At 40.2% G+C, this 8,102-nt stretch overlaps 1 pseudogene across 1 annotated transcript; it reads left to right on the forward strand.

The window, feature by feature from the left end:
- Positions 1-7,365: 7,365 nt before the first annotated feature.
- Positions 7,366-7,814, forward strand: LOC308548887 (translationally-controlled tumor protein pseudogene; annotated as a pseudogene). Its single transcript has one exon. The product of its transcript is annotated as a translationally-controlled tumor protein pseudogene (transcript).
- Positions 7,815-8,102: the final 288 nt, after the last annotated feature.

An 8,102-nucleotide genomic window follows, 5' to 3' on the forward strand; every position in this document is an offset into this window, starting at 1 on the left:
ATTCTCTTGTTCTTTCATTTGGGAATAGTTTTTTTAATCTTCTGTTTTGGCTGCCTGTTGTGGATTTGTTTCTATGTATTAGGTAGATCTGCTAGGACTCCCAGTCTTTTGGGGGTGGGGGGTCTCTGGTGCAGGCCAATGTCAGACACTGTTTGTCACTGGCCTTGAGTACTTTGGAGCTATCAGCAACCCACACCTTGTGGTTCCCTCTGCTGAGGCTGGATGCATTTGGAAAGGACCTAGATGTGCACCAAGATCTGTTTTTCCAAGCCCTGGTTTCAAAAGCAGATCAGGCAAAGACTCAAAGCACCCAGGGATCCACTTCTGCCTGCAGGCTGATTGTTATTCTCAATCTCTTAATGAGTCTCAGGCTGTAGACCATAGCAAGGCATAAACTCCACAGGATGGGTGAGAGGTTTTCCAATGGGTGGGGCACTTGCTTCCCCCCACCCAGGCAAAAGCTGCCTGATGGTAGAGGTCTGTCTGAGAAATATGTCCTATGGAGGAATGTCTCAGCACAGGAATCCAGATGGCTGCCCTCTGAGCTCAGTCCCCCAAGCCAGCACCCCTAGATTTTCCTCACACACTCTAGTCCACTCTGCCCTTCCTCTGTCAGAGCCAGAGGTGAAGGTGCCTGCACATGAAACTTTGTGTGTTGGCCCTTTAAGAGGTTGCCTGCATTACCAGATGTCTCTCCCTGGCAGACAGAAACCCTGCTGCTTTTCACAGCCAGTTGTTTTATGGGTACCTTTCTCAGTTCTTGTGCTCTGGGCCAGGGAACACAGGGTTGGGTTTAGACCCCAGAGTTCTCAGTGAGACCACCTACATCTGAGATCTCCCTCCAGAACTTCAGCTACTGCATGTGAGAGCCTGGCCAGCCCTCTCATGCCTCTGCACTTCCTGCCAGTCTCTATGGGGTCTCCACTTTTCCTCCTTGGTTATGAGGGTGCTCCCCAGCTCATTTCAGTTGCAATTGATTATTCAAGATGTTTTTTCTATATTTTAGTTGTAATTCCAGTTTGGTCCTGGGAGAGTGTCAGTGTAGCTTCCACTTAATCTGCTGCCATCTTAGAATCCCTTTTAGGTCATGTTTTCTTATTCATTCAGCTACCCTACGTCTTTTTATTGGGGCATTTGATCCAATTATATTTAAGGTTATTATTGATAGGTACTTATTTATTGCCATTTCTATTCTTTATGCCTATGTCCTCTCTTTCTCTCTATTTCTTCTTCTTCTTACAACAGTCTCTTTAGCATTTCTTGTAATGCTGGCTTGGTGGTAATAAACTGCTTTCACTTTTTTTTTTGTTTGGAAGCTCTTTATTTCACCTTCAGTTTTGAATGGTAGCCTTCCTGGATACAGTAGTCTTGCTTTCAGATCCTTGCTTTTCATTACTTTGAATACTTCATGCCATTCACTCTGGCCTGTAGTGTTTCTGATGAGCAATCAACTGACAGCCTTATGGGAGCTTCCTTATAGGTAACTGAGTCTCTCTCTTGCTGCCCTTAAGATTCTCTCATTGTCTTTAATGTTTGCCATTTTAATTATGATGTGTCTTGGTGTGGGTCTCTTCGTACTCATCCTGATTGGGACTCTCTGTGCTTAGTGAACTTGTGTGATGTTTTCCTTCACCAGGCTAGGGAAGTTTACTGTCATTATTTCTTCAAACAGGTTCTCTATCTCTTGCTCACTTTCTTCTCCTTCTGGTACCCCTATGATGCAGATGTGACTCCATTTCATGTTGTCCCAAAGTTCCCTTAAACTCTCCTCATGCTTTTTAAGTGTTTTTTTCTCTTTGCTGCTCTATTTGTTTTCTTCTATCTTGTCTTCCAAATTGCTGATTCATTCCTCTGCTTCATCAAGCCTGTTTTTAATTTCTTCCAGTGTACCCTTGATGTCAGATATAGTATTCTTCATTTCCAACTGATCCCTATTCATGGTTTTTACATCATTTTTCATGCTGATATAGTTCTCACTATGTTTCTTGTAGTTCCCATTAAGTTCATGTAGTTCTCACTAAGTTTCTTGAACATCCTTATAACCATTACTCTGAACTCTATGTCTGGTAACTTGTTTATCTCCATCTCATTTATGTCCTTTTCTGGAGATTCCTCCTTTTTTCAAATTTGTAGGTTGTTTCTTTGTCTCCCCATTTAGTTGTCTTTGTTTTAGTTCTTTGTTTTTCTATGTATTAGATATACCTGCTATGACTCTCAGTCTTTGTGAGGTGGCCTTTCATAGTAAATGTTCTGTGGGCCCCAATAGTGCAGTCTCCTTGAACTGCTAAGCTGGATGCTCTAGGAGTGACCCTTTGTGGGTTATTTGGGCTCTGTCATTGTAATTGGGTCTTGATTGTTGTTGTCCTGTTCATGGGTGGGATCTCCTCCCAGGCTGGCCAACTGTGAGGCTCAACCCTGACCACCTTTTGCAAGCTGTTGTATGGGTGATAACAGGAAAAACACAACCAAACAAGACAAAACAGAAAACAAACAAAAACATACAAAAGAACCCAACAACAAAAGCAAAAACAACCACAAAAGGAAAGAGACTTAGGAAAGGGAAAAGAGAACAAGAATAATAAACAAAACAAAAAAAAACAAACAAAAAAAAACACAAGAAAATAAAAATAAGTTAAAATAAAAGGAATACTAGAAGAGAAAAGAGAAAGAAAAAAGATTCTGAAAGGAAAGAAGGGAGAGAAAAAAATAAAAGTAAAGAGTAGGAAAAGGAAAATGGTAAAAAAGGAAAGAGAAAAATATGGACAGATAAAAGGATAAAGGAAGATAAAGCTAAAGAAAAAGAAGAAAAAGAGAATATAAAAGATGAAAGAAATAAGAGAGAAAAAGAGAAAAAAAATAACAATAATAATAATACCAAAGCAATAAAAAAGAAAATAATAGAAAAGAAACCAACTAAGTGAAGTTCATCTTGGCAGATTTTAGTGCCTACTAGGATTTCCCATTGGATCATGCTCTTATGTTCTCTGAGGCTGTTTTGTATGCTGATTTTGGGCCTCCAGGGATGTACTTTTGTGCTGGCCAAGGTCACAAGCTGTCCAAGTTTGGTTCTTGGTGCCTTGTTTGAGGCTTCAAGCACTACACAGCTTGCAGCTGACTTCACTGGGCTTGGCTGCCCATGAGAGGGTCCAAGCTGAGCTCCTAGGCTGGGTTTTTAGCAGCATGGAGCCCTAAGGCAGGGTAGCAAACATTCAGACTTCAGGGAAAATGGTGGGTGTGTACCCAGACTATTTCCCTGTCCTCAGCCGGGTGGCCGCTCTCTCAGGCAGGCTGGGCTGGGCTGGGCTGGGCTGGGCTGCTGGAATCCAGGAATTTCTATCAGCTCTCCTGTGATAGGGAAGCACCAACCATTTTCCCAGGAATGTGGGGGGAATGTCCCCACCCCAAAGCCAGCCACTGCTGCTCCCTGAGACTGCTGCCTCCTCAGCAAGGGTCAAGATGCAGGGTAGGGTGCACTGGATTCCAGAGGGTGAGGCCAGCAGTATTCTGGGGGTGGGTATTTGCCTTTCCCCAGGCTTCTGAGGTTGGGAGGGGCTTGTGTCTCTCAGGAAAAATGGCCATTGAGATATTGGGAGGATGACTCAGTACAGGTCTCCCAGCAGCTGCCCTCCCCTGAGTCTTCCCAACTCCTTTCACCCCTCTCTTTCCTTAGGCCCTTCAGTCCATACCACTCTCCCTCCGCCAAAACCTAGCGTGAGTGTCTGGGAACAAAAATCCTGTGCACCAGCTCTTTTAAAAAAAGTGGTTTTGTCTCCAGGCAGCTCAGCTGCCCCTCTGCTAGAAGCCCTGCGGCTGTTTGCTCTGTTTGCTGCATGAGCAGCTGTCCCTGCTGGAGTGCGCTGCCTGGGGTCCAGGCCTCCCTCCTTTCTGGGAAACCCTCCTCACCTTTGGCCTTCTGCTCCTGAGAGCTGGGCCAGCTCTTCTCAAGACTCCGCCCTTCCCACCAGTCTAGAGGTGGTGTCTGCCCTCACTTGTTTAAAAGTCTCCTCTTCAGCCAGTCCTCAGCTGGTATTTCAGGGTGAATATTCCCCAATTTAGTTCTAATCCAGTTAGATTCTGGGAAGAGGTGGGAAAAAGATCCACCTACTTCAACCACCATCTTCCAGTTCTCCCTCTTACCACATTTTATATTTTGAATTTCCGCTAGGTTATTTTTTAAAGGCATAAAAAGAGGAAAAAATAAGACAAATGGCACAAATAGATAACAAATAGCAAGATGGAAAAGTCAAACCTGAATGTATCAAAAATCACATTGAATATAACTGGTCTAAACACCCCAATTAAATGGCAGAATTTGTCAGATTGCACTATAAAAGCAATATCTAACTGTACAAGAAATACCTTTAAATGTAAAAACATAAATAAGCTAAAAGGAAAGGGAAAATATATATCATGCTAACACTAATCAAAATAAAGTTGAAATAGCTATATTAATAGTAGACAAAGTAGATTTCAGGTCAAAGACTATTATGAGGAATAAAGAAGCTCATTTTATAATGACAAAGAAGTCAGTTCATCAAAAAGACACAACAATTCTAAACACTTATGTACCTAATAACAGAAATTCTAAGTACATGAATCAGAAACTGACAAAACTGCAAGTAGAAATTGACAAACCACAATTATTATCAGAAATTTCAATACCCATCTCTCAACAATTGATAGAAAAAGTAGACAGAAAATCAGTAAAGATATAAAGGACTTGACCAACATTATGAACTAGCTTGATTTAATTGACATTTACAGAACATACCACTCAACAGCAGCAAAATGCACATTCTTTTCAAGTGCACATGGAACATTTACCAAGTTAGACCATATCTTGGACCATAAAAGAAATCTAGATGAATTTTACAGGAGTCAGATCATACAAAATATATTCTCTGACCAAAATGCTATTAAATTGCATGTCAATAGAAAGAAATCTGGAAAATCCCCAAATAGTTGGAAACTAAATAACGCAATTCTAAATAATTGATGGGTAAAAAAAGAAATAAAGGGGAAATTAAAAATTTTTAACTGAATAAAAATAGAAACACAACATTATAAAATTAGCGGGATGTAGCTAAAGCTTTACTGAAAGGGAAATTTATGGCTCTAACAGCCTATATTAGAAAAAGGGAAAAATCTCAGGTTGATGACCTTAGCTTCTACCTTACAAAATTAGAGAAAATGCAAATTAAACCCAAAATGAGTTGAAAAAAGGAAATAATAAGGATCAAGCAGAAATCAATAAAATATAAAACAGAAAATCAATAGAAAGAAATCAATAAAGCCAAAAGTTGGTTCTCTGAGAAAATAGGTAAAATAGATCAACAGAGCCAGACAAATCAGAAAAATAGAGGAAAAACACAAGTGACTAATATTGGGAATGAGAGAGGCATCACTACAGATTCTAGAGATATTAAAAGAATAGTAAAGAATATTCTGAATGGCTTTATTCCAATATAGTTTACCCTTTAGAGGAATATGAAAATCCCTTGAAAGTAACAAAATATCAAACTCACTCAAGAAAAAATAGATAATTTAAATCCCCCCATTAAAGAAATTGAGCTGTAAAGTTATTAAAATATTTGAGCATAAGTCTGACAAAATATGTGCACTAACAACTATAAAACATAGGTCATGAAAATGAAAGAAGACTGAAATAAATAGCAAGATATACATTGTTCACGCATTGGAAGACTCAATATTGTGAAGATATCAATTCTCCCAAATTAATCTAAAGATTCAACGCAAATCCCAAACGAAATCACAGCCATCTTTTTTTTAGAAATTGACGGTCTGATTCTAAATGTCAAATGGAAATGCAAAGGACCTAGAACAGCCAAAACAACTTTGAAAAAGAAGAATAAGCTATCACCTCACACCTGTCGGAATGGCTATCATCAATAAATCAACAAACAACAAGTGTTGATGAGGACATGGAAAGAAGGAAACCTCGTGCACTGTTGTTTGGATTGCAAATTGCAGCCACTGTGGAAAATGGTACAGAGGTTCCTCAAAAAACTAAAAATAGCTCTAGCCAGTCTGGCTCAGTGGTTAGAGTGTGATGTGAGCCTGTGGACTGAAGCTTCCCAGGCTGGATTCCAGCCAAGGGCACACACCTTCATTGCAGGCTCATTTCCTGCCCAGCTTGGGGCTCGTGTTGGACGCAGCCAATCGATGTGTCTCTCTCACATTGATGCTTCTCTCTCTTCCTCTCCCTTCCACTCTCTCTGAAAAGCAATGGAAAAAATATCCTCAGGTGAGGGTTAAAAAATAATAATAAAAATAAAACTACCTTATGACTCAACAATTCTACTTCTGGGTATATATGCAAAGAAATCCAAAACACTAATTTGAAAAGATATATGCACCCTTATGTTCATTGCAGTGTCATTTTCAGTCAAGATCTGGAAGCAACCCAAAATGCTGATCAACAGATGAGTGGATGAAAAAGATGTGGTACATTTACACCAGGGACTACTATGCAACTATGAAAAAGAAGGATCTCTTACCCTTTGTGACAGCATGGAGGGACCTGGAGATTATTATGCAGGTCAGTCAGGGAATAACTGAAATAAGCCAGTCAGGGAAAGACAAGTATCACATGAGCTCACTTATACGTGGAATCCAATGAACAAAATAAACTGATGAACAAAATAGGTCCAGAGACATGGAAGCATGGAATAGACTGACAAATCTCGGGGGGGGGGGGGGGGGCAGAAAGAGATTAACCAAATAACTTATATGCATATAAGCGTAGCCCACAGACAACAGAGCAGTGAAGGCCTGGAGTGGGTGGGAGCTAGGTGGAGGGGGCAAAGGTGGAAAAATAGGGGACATCTGTAATAGTCTCAACAATAAAAATACAATTAAACAATAGATGAGTGGAAAAAGAAGAATGTGGTACATATACTCAATGGAATATAACTCGGTCATAAAAAAGAATGAAATCTCACCATTCACAACACGGATGGTAGTTACAAAATAGTTATGGGGATGTAAAGTACAGCATAGGAAATACAGTCAATAATATTATTATTATTATGTATGGTGCCAGGTGGGTACTAGAATTATTGGGGGGATCACTTTGTAAATTATATAAATGTCTAAACACTATGCTTTATATACCTAAAACTAATATAATATTGAATGTCAACTGTAATTGAAAAGTAAAGTAAAAAAGAAGAATAAATTTGAAAGACATACTACATAAATTCAAGATATAGTGTAGCTTTTCCACCCACTCCCAACCCCAGCACCACTCTGTCTGCACCACGCTGGCTCAGAGCTCCAGGCTCCAGCTAAGGCAGCGCTGCTGCTGTCTCCTTCCAGCCGCCATCCTAATCATCTACTGGAAGCTCATCAGCCATAATGAGATCTTCTCCGACGTCTACAAGATCTGGGAGATCACAGAGGGGCTGTGCCTGGAGGGAGAGGGAAAGATGGTCAGTAGGAGAGAGGGCAACATTGATGACTTGCGTATTGGTGGAAATGCCTCCGCTGAAGGCCCCGAGGGCGAAGGTACCAAAAGGACAGTAATCACTGGTGTTGATGTTGTCACGAACCATCATTTGCAGGAACTCAATTCCACAAAAGAAGGGAAACTTGAAAAACAAAGACCTGAAAGAGTAAAGCTTTTTATGACAGGGGCTACAGAAGAAATCAAGCACATCCTTGATAATTTCAAAAACTCCTAGCAGTTCTTTATTGGTGAAAACATAAATCCAGATGGCATGGTTGCTCTGCTGGATGGTGTGACCCCATATATGGTTTTCTTTAAGGATGGTTTATAAGTGGAAAAATGTTAACAAGTTTGGAAATTTGGATCTATCATCTGTCATCATAACTGGATGCTGCTTGTCATCTGCACACCAGGACTGGGACAAATGGGACCGATGTTATCTTGGGCTCTTTATTTATTTTGACCTTGATTTATTTGGAGCGTAGGCATTGTTTTTAAGAAAAAACATGTCATGTAAGTTGTCTAAAAATAAAATGCATTTAAACTCAAAAAGAAAGATATATTATAAAGCTACAGTAATCAAGAGAGTACAGTACAGACATTTAAAAAGACAAATAGGGCCGGGCCGCCATGG

The sequence above is a fragment of the Miniopterus schreibersii genome (assembly GCF_964146895.1).
Source record: "Miniopterus schreibersii genome assembly, chromosome: 19".
NCBI classification, from domain to species: Eukaryota; Metazoa; Chordata; class Mammalia; order Chiroptera; family Miniopteridae; genus Miniopterus; species Miniopterus schreibersii.